General features: G+C 37.9%; 1 protein-coding gene across 1 annotated transcript in view; it reads left to right on the top strand.

Moving 5' to 3' along the window:
* The window catches only part of LOC116911743 (contactin-associated protein like 5-3), an 820,968-nt gene that overhangs the window by 480,269 nt on the left and 319,913 nt on the right, over window positions 1-20,786 (top strand). The window lies entirely within an intron of this gene.

Genomic DNA, 20,786 nt, shown 5'->3' with positions numbered 1-20,786 from the left:
TGCTTTAAATTGGGCCTGTGCACTCACTTCTGGGTCTGTCTTTGTAAATGTTAGACCCAGCATGCTGGACTTCTCCAAAATGACAGACTCTTTCCATTGACATTCTATTTTAGTCCAGGGTTTCATTCTTGAGAAAGTCATGAACCCTTAAGCTATATTCTAGTTAAACATTAGTTAAACACTAAGTTGGAGAATTTCAGTAAACTAGGAACATCTCTGCCCTAAGCTTCACATGCTTTTTGATGAACTTCTCAGCCTTTGGGTCTCTCTTAATATACTTCAAGGGAACTTGCCAGCTTATCAAAAGAGTGTTAGATTATGTAGAGAAATTGTCAATAAACTACTGTTCAAGATGCCAAAGTTGCCCAAAGAATCACAATATTTTTAAGTAGTCAATCATTTTTGTATGATATTTTAATAAGTCAGTCAGCTCTGCAGGGTAGGCATGGCTTATTTTTCTGGGAATTGTAATTCCCTTGGAAATCTACATCATCATGATCAACAACTTCATCATGAAGAGAGGGGGAGAGGAGGAGAGAGAGCTAGGGATGTTCTATGAAATATCCTGAGAGTGTATAACTTTTTTATAAATCAATTAAATATGTTTACAAATGGTATCCGAGGATCCCACAGATTGAGCAGGTGAAGGCACTTGGTACCAAGCCTGATGACCTGAGATTAATCCCTGGACCCCACATAATGGAAGAAGAAAACTGACTCAAACAAAATTCCCACATGTTCTCTTATAACTTCTACAGATTCACAGTGGAGCACATATGCTCTCTCCACAAATATATTAAATGTTTAAAAAAAAGTCATTTGATCATTAATTTATTCTATAATACAAGCCTACAGTGCCAAATATTGACGTAGGTTGTAAAATCTTTAGCTGTACCAATATCCCAATGTGATTGATTGTCATAAGTTGGCATATACCTATATAGACGTTACCCCACACACACATGCACACACACACACACACACACACACACACACACACACACACACACACACACACACACACACACAAAACCATGCAGTCTGTTTCAAGCCCTGATCCTCTGAGATGCAAGATGTACCATGAACTGGAGCAGCAAATCAAGCCTATCAATTCTCAGTATTTGTGCCTTAGCCCCCACTCCCACCCCCCGTAGTGAGATAACACACTTATTTATAGAGCACTGTTTAGTTAGATACTGTCAGAGACAGTAAGGCTATGAAAAGAAATTACCACATGGATGTTCCTGTGGTAGTAATCTCAGGAATACGACCATGAGATGCTGTAGACCCAGTGCAATGGAACCACTGCAAGAAATGGTGACAAGGCACGGTCCACACTGTTCCAACCGAATGTAAAGGTCCAGACTTTGGCCGGAAAAAGTGCTAGTTATTTTAATTTCTGTAGTACTTCCTATAATGAAGAGTTGCTATATGGTAACTACTTTGTAGTTGCCATAGAGCAGGAATAACTGAGCTTCTCAATGTGTCTTGATTCTTTTCAAAACAAAACTCACACCTGGGATCTTAGTAAAAAATACAGAACTCTAAGCTTGGGAAATTCTAATTCACTCAATACCCTTTTGCTAAGCTTTCTAAGGTATTCACACGCAAATTGCCCCTGGCCCAAGCTTTCTAAACTAGAAGTGTTTTGGTTATAAGTAAAGGCAAATAAGACAAATACCTTCTATTGAGTAAAAGCTGTCCGCTGGAGCTGTAGGAGGGCTGCCAACTACGAGTTGAAACATTTCAGAAAATTTCATTTTGGTGCTTACAAATATCATCTCTGTTACTTCTACCAGCAAAATTATAAACAATATACTTTAAAAAGTTTTTCACCTGGTACGGAAGAAAAATAATACAAGAAATTCATGGCTTAAAGTTAACCAAACTTCTTAAAGTATTTTGTTTTGCTATGTGACTGAACCAGATCACTGAAATGTTAGGCTTCCTCCAGGCCATGAGGAAGAGGGAGAGTGGAAAAGGGATGGGGAGGTGAGGGGGAAGAGGAGGGGGGCGGGGAGGGATACAGAGTAAGAATAGACAACCCCGAAAAATATTAAGCTAGGATATTGTAAAGGACTTGCATATTCTGAGGGTAGAGTTTTGGCTTCTGAAATCCAAAGGTCACCCATCAGGCACATTCTTAGATGACTCTAAAAGCCTGTCAGTTTTTCAGTTGGTATTAACTCTTACACATATGAAATCCTAATAACTATAAACCAGGCAGACTTGAAACAGTGATCTGCTGTTATGTTCTGAGTGTAGATTCAACCCTCATTCTCACAGCCATTTACACTAGGAATTCTAGGAATCTGGAGAGAAGCTTTCTGGGAAAATTTTATCTTAATGAAACACAAGAGTAAGAATCTCTGACTACATTTCCATAAAACTCAGATTACAGTCAGATTTTGCACTTTAAAAACATTTTTTCTTAAAATTCAGTTTGCACTTTGAATTATTTAATATTAACAGACACTGCACCATCTATTAAAATGTATTCATTTCCCTGCTACACATTTTTTTTCTGTTGTTCAGTAAATTGCATATTTATGTGCAAGATTGTTTGTATAAAGCCTTCCTATCTCAATAGAGCTAATATCAATTTCACATGTATAGGGCAATAGACAAGAATTACAGGGAGTTTGTAAAAAATGTTTAGGCAAATTTCTAAACCAAAATTTGTGTTTCATTCTTAAATAGTTCCTAATCCATCTCCAACCTACCTTTAAAGTCTCCCAATCTTACACCCTGGCTGTTATGATGCTGTAATTTTTCTCTGCTCAGTGACAGCCTCTGTTTTCATTAAAACTCATCAAAGCATGCATAATGGAGTAGGTAGATAATTGTGAATGAAGACTCTCCAATATTTCTAGCCATAATTATGCAATATTATGGAGGCAATAGATTTTCATTCCAGCTTTGACAGCAAGGAAGAACTCTATCCACACAGTTTGCTCTCGGTTGTTAACTTTGCTTCCTGAAGTTAGAGGAGTGGCTTGATTTACACATTGTCTAAACTCATGCCTGTCACTATAGGGTGAATGAAAGTCATTGAGAATATAAAAAGAGATACACGAAAGCATTGCTTTTTCTTCACTCTTTGAGTATGCTTACTGTTGGATGAATGTATTAGAAAGCAAAGTAAGAAGAACTTAGTTATTTGTGTCATGGTGTTTGGAGTGCATTTTCATACTGACATCTTTCTACTGACATCATCCCCAAGCAATCTCCTTCCAACATATATAGCAAAAAATATTTAATATCCCAGCCTGGTGTTTCTACCCCATTTTTTTTTGTTCCTGGATGAAAGACCTACACACAGACTTTGTATTTACAGTATGTGTTAAGCAGCACAGTGACTGGTCAGGTATCTATCCTCCATGCTGCTAGAATTTACTTCCTATCAATAATGCTGTTATTATATTACTATTTTCTATGATCCATCTGGGCTGCTTTAAACTACAATTGTGCAGTCCTTGTGATTTTTTTCATGGCTCAGCTAACCTATTGAGGCATCTCCTTTCTCCTGTTCTGCATGTTCTCCTTCCTAATATCCCCAAGCCCAGGAACCCCCACATGTTTCTTCTGCCCAGCTGTTGGCTGTTGGCATCTTTATTCAATAATACAACTAACTGGATGGAGGGTCATTTAGATAGCATCTACTAGGCAGACTTCTTCATCTGTGGGGAACCAGTTTTGGGAGCCCACATTAGCATTAGAATACAAGCAGCATTCAGCCAAAGCATTACAAACATACACACATGCAGACACACACTCCTGTATATGTGTGGTCATGAAAGAACACCCATTTCAGTGACTACACAACACACACACACTCACACACACACACACACACAATAATATATAGTTTCCATTCTTCTATCAAAGCCTGGCACAAGATTAAGATAGGTCAAGATCTCAGATTTGTTTTTCTTAAAATATTAAGCTTCTTATTCATCGTTGCAAAATAACTGTTCTTAACGTGCCAAGGTGAGAGCACTATCGTTAACATATTTGCTTTGGAAGCATGGGAATATAGTTTTGATCTCTAACACACCTGTAAAATGCTGGGTCTGCTGTCACCTTCGTATAATTCCAGCACTGGAGGGAAAGAATCAGGTGAATCCCCATATATCACGAACCAACAAATATAACTCAAACAACATGTTATTAGGACAATAAAAGACTTAATCTCAAAGAAGCTAGGTGGGTAGTATGTTTCTTAAGGAACAATATTCAAGGTTATTCTCTTGGATCCACACACAGGTGCAAGCATGTGTCTGTATATGCCCTCACACACAAAGTACTGTTGCCAAAATTGTCATTGGAATTGAGACTGCATATGGAATATCTAACAAATATTTACCTGAGGAAAGCATGCCTCTTTGAAAGAGAGGGAGTATTTCCATAATAATGCTACTAAGTAAAGTAATAAAAAATCAGGATTGCATTACAGCCATCTATAATTAAAGTACTTGCATTATATGAAGTGTTGGATGTCACAGAAGGCCTAAAACAAGCAAGCTGTTTCTTGTCTGCATTCAAATGTGTTGGATCAATGCTCCAGCCCAGTGATAATGAGGCACTACGAGTACAGGCACAAAATTTGATACTGAGGCCTGGGATGGCTCAGTCTGAAACGTCGTGCTATTTAAGTATGGAAACTGAGTGGAGGTCCCCACCATTCACATAGAAAGAAATGTAAATTTATAAATTTGTAATCTTTGCACTGGAGGGAAGATAAAAGCAGATTCGTGAAGCTCATTGACTCACCAATATAAATGATCAACGAATCTAGATTCAGAAAGAATGTCTCATAAATCAAGGGCAATTATTAACGAATGAAACCTTGTCTGACTGTTGCCACCATACGAGAATAAACACATGTGCACATGCTGCCTGCCATGTGTAAACACACACACACACACACACACACACACACACACACACACATAGGGGAAATGATCATAAATAAGCCAGAATGATGTTTTATATTGGCTAGTTTTTAATGTTTAATTTTTGTATTGGGTATTTAATTTATGTACATATTAAATGTTATCCCATTTCCCAGTTTCTCCTCTGGAATACCCCCATCCCATCCTCCCTCCACCTGCATCTATGAGGGTGCTCCCACACACACTCACACTCTCCTGTATCCCACCCTGGCATTTCCTAAAACTGGGGCATTGAGCCTTCCTAGAACCAAGGGCCTCTCCTCCCATTGATGTCCTACAAGGCCATCCTCTCCTCCATATGCAACTGGAGTCATGGGTTCTTCCAATGTGAACTCGTTGGTTTATTGTTTAGGCCATGGGAATTCTGGGGGGTCTGGCTGGTTGTTAATTGTTTTCCCTATGGGTTGCATGGTCCTTCAGTTCTGTCGGTCCATTCTCTAACTCCTCCATAGGGCACTCCATTCTCAATCCAATGGTTGGCTGTGAGCATCTACCTCTGTATTTGTCAGGCTCTGGCAGAGCCTCTCAGGAAACAGATATATCAGGCAATATAAGACTCATTTCAGTAAGCACTTCTTCCCATCCACAATGCTGTCTGGGTTTGGTGTCTGTTTATGAAATAAATCTCTAGGTGGGTTAAGTCTCTGGTCCACACTTTGTCTCTGTATTTCCTCCCATGAGCATTTTGTTCCCCCTTCTAAGAAGGACTGAAGTATCCACATTTTGGTTTTCCTTTTTCTTGAGCTTCATGTGGTTTGTGAATTGTTTCTTGGGTATTCTGAGATTTTAGGCTAATATCCACTTATCAGTGATTGCATACCATGTGTGTTCTTTTGTGATTGGGTTACCAACTCAGGGTGATATTTTCTAACTTCATCTGTTTGCCTAAGAATGTCATGAAATCATTGTTTTTAATAGCTGAGTAGCACACCATTGTGCAAATGTACCATATTTTCTGTATCCATTCCTGTGTTGAAGGATAGCTGTGTCCTTTCTAGCTTCAGATTATTATAAATAAGGCTGCTATGAACATAGTGGAGCATGAGTCCTTGTTATAGGTTGGAGCATCTTTTGGGTATATGCCCAGGAGTGGTATGCCTGGGTCTACAGGTGGTACTATGTTCAGCTTTTTGAGAAACCGTCAGACAGGTTTCCACAAGGTTGTACAACATTACAATCCCACCAAAAACGGAGGAGTGCTCCTTTTTCTCCACATCCTTGTCAGCATCTGCTCTCACCCATTTTTTTTTTTATTTTAGCCATTGTGACTACTGTGAGATGGAATATCAGCGATATTTTAATTTGTATTTCCCTAATGAAAGGATGTTGACTATTTCTTTAGGTGCTTCTCAGCCATTTAGTATTCCTCAATTCAGAATTCTTTGTTTAGCTCTGTACTCCATTTTTAATAATGTTATTTGATTCTCTGGAGTCCAACTTCTTGAGTTCTTTGCATATATTTGATATTAGCCCTCTATCATATGTGGAATTTGTAAAGAATTTTTCCCAATTTGTTGGTGGCTGTTTGTGCTATTGACAGTGTACTTTGCATTAGAAAAGAACTGCAATTATATGAGGTCCCATTTGTTGATTGTTGATCTTAGAACATGAGCCTTTGGTAACTTCTTCAGGAATTTTTTTTTCCCTGAGCCCATGTGTTCTAGGATATTTCCCACTTTCTCTTCAACTAGTTTCAGAGAATCTGCTTTAATGTGGAGGTATTTAATCCACTTGGAATTGAGCTTTGCACAAGGAGATAAGAATGGGTTGGTTTTTATTCCTCTACCTATTGACCTACAGTTTAACAAGCAACATTAGTTGAAAATGATGTCTTTTCCACTAGATGGTTTTAGCTCATTTGTCAAAGATCAAGTAACCATAGGAGTGTGGGTTCATTTCTGGGTCCTCAGTTCTATTCCATTGATCTACCTGACTGTCTCTGTACCAATACCATGCAGTTTTTATCACAATTGCTCAGCTTGAGGTAAGGTATAGTGTTTTACCCAGAACTTCTTTTATTGTTGACAATACTATTCAGTATCCTGATTTTCTTTTCTTTTCTTTTTTTTTTTTTTTTTCTTTTTTTTTTTTTTGGAGCTGGGGACCGAACCCAGGGCCTTGCGTTTACTAGGCAAGCGCTCTACCACTGAGCTAAATCCCCAACCCCCTGATTTTCTTTTGATATTACAAATGAATTTGTAAATTGCTCTTTCTAACTCTGTGTAGAATTGAGTTGGAATTTTGACTGGGATTGTATTGAATCTGTAGATTACATTCAGCATGATAGCTGTTTTCACTATATTGATCCTGGCAATTCATGAACATGGGAGAGGAAATAGAAGCAGTCATTAAAATAGGCCTAGGACCACATAGGTTTAGTGCAGAATTCTATTAAACTTCCATAGAAGATTTAATACCAATACTGTCCAGACTATTGCAAAAAATAGATACAGATGGAGCAATAACCAAGTCTGTTTATGAACTACAATTACACTTATACCTAAACCACACAAAGATTCAAGAAAGAAAGAGAACTTCAGACCAATTTTACTTATGAATATCAATGCCAAAATACTCAATAAAATTTTTGCAAACTAAATCCAAGAAAACATCAAAATGATCTTCAATCATGATCAAGTAGACTTTATTCCAGTGTCATAATCACGGTTCTGAGGAATGGCTCTCCTTAGCCTGTTGATAGTGAAAGGATAGAACTTTGCCTCTTTTCTTTCACCTTTGAGACAAGAATGTCAGCTCCCTTTGATAATGTTCTGAGACCAAGTCTCTGAGGTTTCTTATATGTTAACCTATTTAGTTGACGATAGGCATCAAAAATAAGCCAGCTTTTCACAAGAAACTAAACAGAAGTATTTTGAGAATGATTCTTGATTTTGATTCACAGAAAATAACTATGCTAGGCACAAATATATAAATCAAAGATTATAGTAAGTATAAACAATATTCTGAGCATCTTACTGAATGGACAATTTTCATATCTTCACACTGATGACTTTCAAACATGGTTAACCATGGTTAGAAGTTTAGAACTTTCATTGTCAGAGCTGGAAACTATTCCTGCTTTGAGTGAAGTAGGAGTCAGAGTGAAGAGACCTTAATTTTTCGACATTCTTACTACAAAGAATAGTTATTTGTTCCACTGTGACTGTCTCTGTCAGGGCTGAAGGGCACTTTTTCCATCACATTCATTTTACTTGTAAATATGTGAGTGTTTCCATGGGAATAGAGGCCAGAGAACAACTTTCAGGAGGCAAATTTCTCTTTTCACCTTGTATATCTCAGGAATAAAGTTGAAAACAACTGTTTTTACCCACTGAGCCATCTCTTTGGCTCTTAGTAATCCTATTTTAATAGCAACTTCAAGCATGGTTATTTAGAAAGAGAGACCTATTCAGAAAAGGGAGACATATCCAGATGTGAGTATGATTTTCATTGGCAGAGTAACTACTGAGTTTCTTACTGTTGGTCATATAGATTATTCGGTAGACCTCAGGTACATCTAAAAGGGCTTTAAGAGACCCAATCTACTATTCTCTCTTTTGATAAGAAAATTTTAGGATGGCTATGTTTTGTGGAGAAAAATATAATCTGAAAATAATAATATAAAAAACTACTATCAGGAGGCACTAGCATTGCAATAATCAATTCTTGTTAGAGACTTAGAAAATTGCAGCTTCTGAGCAGGAAGAGAGAAAGTCCTTGAGCAGTTCTCCAGTGTACTCCAAGAATCAACCAGACGTCAAGGTGAGGGGCTCTTTGCCAGACTCATGTCTTTTTATCTTTCTCCTGACTTTCTATTCTGCCTCACTTTCTTCACTATATCAACTTTCCCTGAATTCATGACCAGTGTCTTAGGGGCTCATCCTGGGAGAACTTTAAAGATGCTTTCCTAGTGGAGGTTTACTCATGTGTGATGTATGCATTGTGGCTAACTTGCATCTTAATAACTTGGAATAATACTAATGCTGTTGTTTCTTTTTTATATCATTGCAAATTGTATTGTGTCTTATATTTTAGAGGGACAGGTTGATTTCCATAATGAAGGGGTTTCTAAAGAGCTCAGAACTAGCCACCCATGAGCTTGAAGAAGCAGCTTTTTTATGCATCATTCTTTTACCCAAAATGTGGATCACATAGGGCTTTGGGATTCTCAAGATAAAGCTCACAGTGGATCTTTTCTACATGTGTAGAAGTGGTCTCTCTAGACTAGTAGCAGATGACATAGTCTTCTGCTAAATTGTTGCACTGAACAAAATTATTGTCATAAAGCTGTGACATTACCTTGAAATTAAAGTACTGTCACCTTCAAATGACCATGAATTTTAACTGCCACTTATAAAAATTCATTTCACATATCATTTAGTATGGCCTGTTAGTCCAAAAACACTGGAGAAGAGGAATGAAGTATGGATTCCTGAGTTTGAGAAATTTTCATGCATTGGACTTACAGTTCTTTTGTTCTTCTTCTCTGTATTAACCCACAAATTTCTCAAATCTTTATTAATTTCTTATACATTAATTTGTCAACTTTCTTATTTATTTTCCTCTTGAGATATTTTATGTGCTCAGTTATTAATACATTATTCAATTATGTGACATAATTAATGCAAACTACATTCTAAAGTTGATTCTGCTTAGCACCAAAGTTCACACAGTGAATAAATATGTTTTGTTTCCAAGAAACTCATAAATAAAAATGAATTAAATATTTAAATTAAATTAACTTTTTTGAAAGTTACTTATTCATTGTGGGCTGTGTGTTTGTGTGTGTGTGTGTGTGTGTGTGTGTGTGTGTGTGTGTGTGGGTGTGGGTGGGTGTGTGTCTGCATGTAGAAACGAGTGGAGAACCTTGAGTATTATTTTGGTTCTACCTATCTTTGTTTTTGAACAAAGAAACAACCTTTGTATTTGGCTTGGTGATCACTAATTCAGCTGGACTAAGTGGCCACAAGCTCCAGTGTTTGTCTTGCCTAATTTAACCCAGTATGCTGGCTATTCTTATCAGTTTCTACAGATAGAATTCTAATCTTTACACTGGCAAGTAATACCAATAGACCTATCTCCTGACACTTCAGATTATTTTGTGATTCTTTCAATAAATCATGTATTTGTTCATTATCATTTACTTGTTTCCTTGTTTACTTTTATGGGTTGAGTATTCATCCATTATTCCTCCAATCATTTATGCTAAAGTTAATTCACATGAATTTTATTCTAATATTTACTCAGTTGAATACCAAAAATCACAAAATGAATAAATCTATTCTTATCCTAAAGAAAAATGTTTTGAGAGAAGACTGGTGCAGTACACAAATTTTTTAAAACTTGCTGTGGAAAATTGATTGGGAAGCCATTGATAACAGAAATAAAACCCAGGAGGAAGCGGTTTAGGAAAGATATACAAGGAGACCAAGAAACAATGTCACTCAAAGTGTCTTTGAATAGTCTTTTGAATTATGTTTTGTGTGTATATGTATAAAGATTTGTGTGTATGTGGTATATAAATGGTATATGCATACAAATGTTTGTGAGCATGTAACACTAGTATGCAAAGAGGAAAAAAACTCCAAAAGGTGTGAAAGGATCAATCTTAAAATTGTAAATAAGCTGGTCAAGTAACATAGAAAGACAGACCTATCAGAATTACACCCTAGAAAATGCAAGAAAATAATCTCCAAGCAACAAAACCAAAGAAGGGAGAAACACAAACATAATTTCACATCTAACAACATTAAATAACAGTACACAACAGTCACTATTCCTTCATATCTCTTAACATCAATGGACTCAAATACCCAATAAAAAGACATAGACTAACAGACTAGATATATGAAGAGGACCCAGTACTTTGCTGCATAAAGGAAACACATCTCAGAGATAAAGACAGATACTATCTCAGAGTAAAAGCCTGGAAAACAACTTTCCAAGCAAATAGTCCCAAGAAATAAGTTGGAGTAGCCTTTCTAATATTGAATAAAATTGACGTTCAAAAAAAATTATCAAAAAGATAAGGAAGGACACTTCATATTGGTAAAAAGAAAAATCTGCCAAGATGAACTCTTAATCCTGAATATCTATGATCCAAATGCAATGGAATCTACATTCATAAAAGAAACCTTAATAAAGCTCAAAGCACATATTGCACCTCAAACAATAATAAAGAGATTTCAATGCCCCACTCTCATCAATGAACAGATCATGGAAACAGAAGTTAAACAGTCACATAGAGAAACTAACAGAAGGTAATAAACCAAATGGACTTAACAGATATTTATAGAACATTTCATCCTAAAAGAAAAGAATATACCTTTTTCTCAGTATCTCACAGTACCTTTTCCAAAATTGACCATATAATCAGTCACAAAACAGGCCTCAACAGATACAAGAGGATAGAAATAATCCCATGCATCCAGGCATCCTATCAGATCACCACAAATCAAGGCTTGTGTTCAATAACAACAAAATGGCAGAAAGCCCACATATACACGGAAGTTGAAAAATGCTCTACTCAGTGATAACTTGGTCAAGGAAGAAATGAAAAAAGAAAATAAAGACTTTCTAGAGTTTAATAAAAATGAACACACAACATATCAAACTTATGGGATACAATGAAAGCAGTGCTAAGAGGAAAGCTCATAGCTATGAGTTCCTCCAAAAAGAAACAACAGAGATCATACATTAGCAGCTTGACAGCACACTTGAAAACTCTAGAACAAAAACAAACACTTAAGAGGAGTAGAAGGCAAGAAATAATCAAAGACTGAAATCACCAAGAAGAAACAAAAAGGACTATACACAGAATCAACAAAACTAGGAACTGGTTCCTTGAAAAAACCAGCAAGATAGATAAACCTTTAGCCAGAAACACACATCCCAATTCCGTGGTAGCTTAGTGTCTCTAGCTGCCACACACTGTCTTAAACGTAAATTGCTATGTGACAGAACACACAACCCAATAACCTATAATCCAATTGATAAGATATTATGACCCACCTAATCATACAAGGCCCTATACACATCTATCACTTAAAAATATTCATAATAACCTGTAAATACACAGAGCAGAATCATAATGTCACTTCCATGTTCTCTCCACAGCTTCTCCTCATCTCTTCCAGTCTCCTGTCTCTTTCCAGTCCAGTTTCCTCTTCTTTCCTCAAACTTTTTTCCCTCCCATCCTTCATTCTCATCCAATAACAGGCCTCATTCTATCTTGTACCTGCCTTCACCTGTATGGCAATCCTATACCCAAACACCTATGGTCACTTGATCTTTGACAAAGGAGCTAAAACCATCCAGTGGAAAAATGATAGCATTTTCAACAAATGGTGCTGGTTCAATGGGCAGTCAGCATGTAGAAGAATGCAAAAACAATTCATTTTTATCACCCTGTACAAAGCTCAAGTCTAAGTGGATCAAAGACTTCCATGTAAAACACTCAAACTAATAAAAGAATATGTGGAGAAGAGTCTCCATCTCATGGACACTGAGGAAAATTTCCTGAACAAAACACCAATGGCTTATGCTCTAAGATCCACAATCCACAAATGGGACCTTGTAAAACTGTAATGATTCTTTGAGGCAAAGGACACTGTCATTAGGACAAAATGGCACAGACTGGGGAAAGATCTTTGTCAGTCCTACATCTGACAGAGGGCTAATACCAAATTTACAAAGAATTAAAGAAGTTAGACTCCAGAGAGCCAAATAACCCTATTAAAAATGGGGTTCAGAGCTAAACAAAGAATTCTCACCTGAGGAATATTGAATGGCTAAGAAATACCTAAAGAAATGCTCAACATCCTTAGTCATCAGGGAAATACAAATCAAAAAATCTGAGATTCCACCTCACACCAGTCAGAATGGCTAAGATCAAAAACTCTGTTGACAGCAGATGCTGGTGGGGATGTGGAGAAATAACACTCCTCCATTGTTGGTGGGATTGCAATCTGGTACAACAAATCTGGAAATCAGTCTTGAGGTTCCTCAGAAATTTGGACATAGTACTACCTGAGGACCCAGCTATACCACTCCAGGGCATATACCCAAAAGATGCCACAACATACAACAAAGACACTTGCTCCACTATGTTCATAGCAGCCTTATTTACAATAGGCAGAAGCTGGAAAGAAGCCAGATGCCCTTCAACAGAGAAATCGATACAGAAACCCTGGTATATCTATAACAATGGAGTACTACTCAGCTATCAAAAAGGACTTCATGACATTAATAGGCAAATGGATGGAACTAGAAAATATCATCCTGAGTGAGGTAACCCAGTCACAGAGTAACACACATGGTTTGCCCTCACTGATAAGTGGATATTAGCCCAAAAGTTCGAATTACCCAAGATACAGTCCACAGACCACATGAAGTTCAAGAAGAAGGATGACCAAAGTGTTGATGCTTCACTCCTCCTTAAATGAGGGAACAAAAATATTCAAAGGAGGGGATGTGGAGACAAAGTTTGGAGCAAAGACTGAAGGAACGGCCATTTAGAACCTGCCCCCATGGCTCTACAGCCCATGTATATACAGCCACCAAAACTAGATAAGATTGATGAAGGTGAGAAGTGCATGCTGACAGGAACCAGATACAGCTGTTTCCTGAAAGGCACAGCCACATCATGTCAATTAACAGGCGAATGCTAGCAGCAAACCATTGACCTGAGAACAGGATTCCCGTTGGGGGAATTAGAGAAAGGATTGAAAGAGCTGAAGGGGCTTGCAACCCCATAAGAACAACAATGCCAAGCAACCAGAGCTCCCAGGGAATAAAGCACTTCCAAAAGACTATACATGGACTGACCCATGGCTCCAGCTGCATATGTAGTAGATGGTGGCCTTGTTGGGCACCAATAGAAGGAGAAGCCCTCGGTCCTGCCAAGGCTGGACCCACAAATGAAGAGGCATGAGGGGGGACTGGAAAGGGGAGTGTTTGTGGAGGGGAACACCCCTATAAAAGAAGGGGGAGGGGGATGGCATGGGGCTTAAGTCCATGAAACCGGGAAAGGGAATAACATTTGAAATGTAATTAACATATCCACTAAATAATTCACATATCAAAAAAATAAATAAACTGGTGATTAGAAGGGCCCCCAATTTCTACCCCTGACTCTGCCCTCTACAATGCTCCAATTACAGGCACAAATAGTTATACGGGGTTTTTTCTGTGGTTAATGGGTATTTAATGTTACATTTTCAGTTTGTCAACATATATTTGCCTCTGAGCTGTGTCCCCAGTGCCTGAGCCATATCCCCAGTCTCTGAGCTGACTATGTAGCAGAAACGGCTATTATTAAAAAGCAGCTACTAATCTGATATTACATGATTTGCATTTCACTGTGGAGATAGCACTCAGAACCTCTGTTAAGAATATGCATTCTCTCCGTTTTAATGAGGAAGGTACAGGAACCTTATGTGCTATACATATTGCCTCAAGAACAATATACACACTGAAACTCTCAGACTGTGACAGTGATACCTAAGTGCTCATTATTAACTTAGGTGGGCAAACACCTGCTGAAGGAGAGTCACCATTTGGGTGAGCATATGTGTGCTTAAACACATGTAAGCCAAAAGCCAACCTTAAGAGCATCCCTGGATTATTCCACCTTAATTTTTGAGACAGACTCCTAATTAAACTCAAAGGTTGTCCAATTGATAAGTTGTCCATTGAGCTCCAGCCCAGTCTGTCTCAGCCTCCCCAGTCCTGATGCTGTCCAGAGTCAGGTCGTTAAGTTTATGCAGCAAGTATTTTACTGAGGGAGATATCTTGTTTGTTTTTCTGTTGTACAAATTTTCTTTGGAAGAGGAAACAGTAATTTTGGTCTCAGATCCCAAGCTATCTGTTACTTGTGGGGAGGGCAATATACAACAGTGCAGCCTGGGAGTTGCATGAAAGAAAGAACAAATATTTAATTTTCTCATTCTTCACTTTTATCCTATTTGTGAACCCAGTCTAGGAGACAATTTCTCCATATTCCAGGACAGTATTCCCTTCTTACTGATCTAGGTTCTTCACTACCAGTAAAGATTAAATAAAATAAAAATCTATCTTCACATTTTGGTTCCATCATACGGACATTTGTGGAAACTGCCCAATATTTATAAAATGGTCCCATGAAGTAGGTCTGATTCTTTACTTGCTGTGTGGTCACTAGCATTAAACCTCATTAGCCATGTCTAACCTTGATGCCTGCTGTCACCACATTATGATGTCAGACTAATATCTTTATTAATCTCTCTTGTGCTCCTTAATCTATAAGAATAAAGAAATCAAAATATTAATCATTCAACATGTCTAATCAGAGAAATCTCCCTGTCCCTTTACCTCCACTCCATCTTTTTGTTTCTTCTTTATGTCCATTTCTTCTATTTTGATCTTATTTTGTGTGTTCATATTCTCATTTATTATAAGACAATAAGTAGCATCCTCTTTTATGTATCAATACTTGCATTTCTCACTTGACAGCACACAATAGAAGTCGGTTTAAATGAATTTAAATGCCACCCAGATTATTTACTGTGGTTTCATTATACCTCACTATATTAGTTAAGTTCATTTTATCCAATAAGGTATCCACTGGTAGACATTTACCTTTTGGCAATGTGGCATTATTTGAAATAGGTAACTTTCAAGAGTATAAGCAAACATCTTTTTTAAAACCAAATGGCACATTCTTACTTATTTCAAGGTCTATTACTGAATCATCAAAATTCAGGGAAGGATGTTGATCTCTCAGCTCGGTGATAAATACATATTTGTTTTAGAGATATAGAGGTGATGATTAATTTTCACCTTCACAGAATCCAGAAGCATCTAAGAATCAAGACTCCAAACACTCCGGTGAAGGAATGGTTAGTTTAGGTTAGTCTCTAGATGTGGCTGTGAGAGATTATTTTGATGAAGTTGTTGAGCTGAGAATGTTCTTCCACTGTTGGTAGCACCATCCTCTGGGCCATACAAAAAGGACAAATTGAGCCAAGCAAAAGCATCAATCACTCTCTGCTTCTTGATTGTGGACACAATGTGACCAGATAATTCACTCTCCCGTTACTGTGGTTTCCCTAAAATACTTTATTATAGCCTTGAAATAAATTCCCTTAGTGTACTTTTGTCAGCATATCTTATCACAGAAACAGAAAAGTTACAATACAGCAAGGGGTTGTCTATGGTAGCCTACTTAGTTTTGCAGGCAGAGTATATAAAGTCATTTTTAAATTTTTAATTACTATTAATGAGACCTGACACATTATAAAATGCTGCATGTACTAGAGACAATGCCATTTATGTTGTAACAGGTTTAGGGATGTGAGTGTCCTCACAAATATGAATTTATTCTACTATCACTGAGATTTCCTTTTGTAAGTTTCTCTAGAACAAGAACACATAAAAAATAGACAGACAGATTTACATTTGTAAACAGCTATGGAAGGGAGATGGTTTAATGGATAAGCTGCATGGCATGTAGGTATAATAAACAGAGTTTATATTTCTGTATTCTACATGAAAATGTTTGGCAGTAGTGGTGATTCATCTATAATTCCTATAATGTAGAGTCAAATAGACAGGGTTACTAGAAATACTTGTTAGGTATAATAGATTAATTGGTAATTCCAATTCTAGTGAAATACCTAGCTTAAAAAAAAAAAACAAGAAAAAAGAGAGAGAACTGAGGATACCAGGTATAAACAACTATGTGTACCCATACACATATGAACACATATATTTTCATACATATACTACAAAGAGTTACATACAGAAGAAGAAGTATAGATACACAGACAGACTCAAAGGAATAAAGCAATATGAGAGAAGGAAATTTTGATCTTAGGAACACAAACATAAATGGTGCATTTTGCACTTTAACTCAGTCTAAGAAAGTCTCTCTGGTGTAATATTGATAACTTCACATATCTAAATGGAAGGTTACAAAATTGTATTTATTTAGAGGGATATGGGTTATATTTTCAGAGATTTCATTGCCTTTAATCCACATGGTAAAATGTGAAGCAAGGTAAAGTGTGATTCATATTTTTATTTGTAGAAAGAAGAGGATGTGAAAGATTAATATTACCAACACTCAATAATGAAAGTAACACATTGGAATTGAAAGTAGATTTGAGCACATTACCACTTTCATCTCCAGGTGGAAACTAAATTATGTCTGCCACAAAATCCTTCCAAGACCATATAGAAATTTCTAAGACACAGACTACAGATATAGCTCAGGTGGTAGAGTGCTTACCTAAGCTTTAAGGAAGGGCTGTGCACCATCCCCAATACTACATACAGTAAGCAGAGTTAACATATGTCTGCAACCAGCATTGGAGAGAGAGAGAGAAGGGATGTTCAGAAATTTATAGTCGCTTCCTGGTTGCTGCCGCCGCTGAGAGCTCGTAGGCAGCACCCCACGAGCAAACTTGAGCCTCGGGACCACAAGTAAGACCAACTTTCTGCTGCAAGAGACCTGCCTGGTGAACTCGGGACACACAGAGGCAAAATTCCTCTAGGACCGGGCACTTCCTGTGTTTACCAGGAGTCCCAAACCCGCGGATCCCGGCCCACAGCAGCTCTCTGCTCCCAGACCCCGTGGGAGAGAGACCTCACCGCCTGGTAAGGTGGGCACTCCTGAAGCTGCAGAGCGGAAGAGACCACCAACACTGCTCACCACTGCCCGCATCCCTGGCCCAAGAGGAAACTGTATACGGCCTCTGGATTCCCATGGGGGAGGGCCCAGGAGCGGCAGGACCCCTGTGCCTGAGACACCACCGGAACCTGAAGGGACAGACCGGATAAACAGTTCTCTGCACCCAAATCCCATGGGAGGGAGAGCTAAACCTACAGAAAGGTAGACACGCCTGGGAAACCAGAAGAGACTGCTCTCTGCACACATCTCTGACGCCAGAGGAAAACACCAAATGCCATCTGGAACCCTGGTTCATGGAGGCTCCTGGAAACTGCGGTGCAGATCTTCCTGGTTGCTGCCGCCGCGGAGAGCTCGTAGGCAGCACCCCACGAGCAAACTAGAGCCTCGGGACCACATGTAAGACCAGATTTTCTGCTGCAAGTGACCTGCCTGGTGAACACCAGACACAGGCCCACAGGAACAGCTGAAGGCCTGTAGATAGGAAAAACTACACGCCCTAAAGCAGAACACTCTGTCCCCATAACTGGCTGAAAGAAAACAGGAAAACAGGTCTACAACACTACTGACACACAGGCTTATAGGACAGTCTACCCACTGTCAGAAATAGCAGAACAAAGTAACACTAGAGATAATCTGATGGCAAGAGGCAAGTGCAGGAACCAAGCAACAGAAACCAAGACTACATGGCATCATCGGAGCCCAATTCTCCCACCAAAGCAAACACGGAATATCCAAACACACCAGAAAAGCAAGATCTAGTTAAAAAATCATATTTGATCATGATGCTGGAGGACTTCAAGAAAGACGTGAAGAACTCCCTTAGAGAAACACAGGAAAACATAAATAAACAAGTAGAAGCCTACAGAGAGGAATCGCAAAAATCCCTGAAAGAATTCCAGGAAAACATAAATAAACAATCGCACAAAAATCCCTGAAAGAATTCCAGGAAAACACAATCAAACAATTGAAGGAATTAAAAATGGAAATAGAAGCAATCAAGAAAGAACACATGGAAACAACCCTGGATATAGAAAACCAAAAGAAGAGACAAGGAGCTGTAGATACGAGCTTCACCAACAGAATAAAAGAGATGGAAGAGAGAATCTCAGGAGCAGAAGATTCCATAGAAATCATTGACTCAACTGTCAAAGATAATGTAAAGCAGAAAAAGCTACTGGTCCAAAACATACAGGAAATCCAAGACTCAAAGAGAAGATCAAACCTAAGGATAATAGGTATAGAAGAGAGTGAAGACTCCCAGCTCAAAGGACCAGTAAATATCTTCAACAAAATCATAGAAGAAAACTTCCCTAACCTAAAAAAAGAGATAGCCATAGGCATACAAGAAGCCTACAGAACTCCAATAGATTGGACCAGAAAAGAAACACTTCCTGTTACATAATAGTCAAAACACCAAACGCACAAAATAAAGAAAGAATATTAAAAGCAGTAAGGGAAAAAGGTCAAGTAACATATAACGGGAGACCTATCAGAATTACACCAGACTTTTCGCCAGAAACTATGAAAGCCAGAAGATCCTGGACAGATGTCATACAGACCCTAAGAGAACACAAATGCCAGCCCAGGTTACTGTAAACTGCAAAACTCTCGATTAACATAGATGGAGAAACCAAGATATTCCATGACAAAACCAAATTTACACAATATCTTTCTACAAATCCAGCACTACAAAGGATAATAAATGGTAAAGCCCAACATAAGGAGGCAAGCTATACCCTAGAAGAAGCAAGAAACTAATCGTCTTGGCAACAAAACAAAGAGAAGGAAAGCACACAAACATAAACTCACATCCAAATATGAATATAACAGGAAGCAATAATCACTCTTCCTTAATATCTCTCAACAGCAATGGCCTCAACTCCCCAATAAAAAGACATAGATTAACAAACTGGATACTCAACGAGGACCCTGCATTCTGCTGCCTACAGGAAACACACCTCAGAGACAAAGACAGACACTACCTCAGAGTGAAAGGCTGGAAAAAAACTTTCCAAGTAAATGGTCAGAAGAAGCAAGCTGGAGTAGCCATTCTAATATCAAATAAAATCAATATTCAACTAAAATTCATCAAAAAAGATAAGGAAGGACACTTCATATTCATCAAAGGAAAAATCGACCAAGATGAACTCTCAATCCTAAATATCTATGCCCCAAATACAAGGGCACCTACATAAGTAAAAGAAACCTTACTAAAGCTCAAAACACACATTGCACCTCACACAATAATAGTAGGAGACTTCAACACCCCACTCTCATCAATGGATAGATCATGGAAACAGAAATTAAACAGAGACATAGACAAAGAGAAGTCATGAACCAAATGGACTTAACAGATATTTACAGAACATTCTACCCTAAAGCAAAAGGATATAGCTTCTTCTCAGCTCCTCATGGTACTTTCTCCAAAATTGACCATATAATTAGTCAAAAAATAGGCCTCAACAGGTACAGAAAGATAGAAATAATCCCATGTGTGCTATCGGACCACCACAGCCTAAAACTGGTCTTCAATAACAATAAAGAAGAATGCCCACATATACGTGGAAATTGAACAATGCTCTACTCAATGATAACCTGGTCAAGGAAGAAATAAAGAAAAGAAATTAAAGACTTTTTAGAATTTAATGAAAATGAAATACAACATACCCAAACTTATGGGACACAATGAAAGCTGTGCTAAGAGGAAAACTCATAGCGCTGAGTGCCTGCAGAAAGAAACAGGAAAAGAATATGTCAGCAGCTTGACAGCACACCTAAAAATCTCTAGAACAAAAAAGCAAATACACCCAGGAGGAGTAAAAGGAAGGAAATAATCAAACTCAGAGCTGAAATTAACCAAGTAGAAACAAAAAGGACCATAGAAAGAATCAACAGAACCAAAAGTTGGTTCTTTGAGAAAATCAACAAGATAGATAAACCCTTAGCCAGACTAACGAGAGGACACAGACAGTGTATCCAAATTAACAAAATCAGAAATGAAAAGGGAGACATAACTACACATTCAGAGGAAATTCAAAAAATCATCAGATCTTACTATAAAAGCCTATATTCAAAAAACTTGAAAATCTGCAGGAAATGGACAATTTCCTAGACAGATACCAGGTACCGAAATTAAATCAGGAACAGATAAACCAGTTAAA

Source organism: Rattus rattus, chromosome 10 (assembly GCF_011064425.1).
Source record: "Rattus rattus isolate New Zealand chromosome 10, Rrattus_CSIRO_v1, whole genome shotgun sequence".
NCBI classification, from domain to species: Eukaryota; Metazoa; Chordata; class Mammalia; order Rodentia; family Muridae; genus Rattus; species Rattus rattus.
The sequence above is the reverse complement of the archived record's forward strand: the minus strand, read 5'-3'. Positions and strand labels throughout refer to the sequence as shown.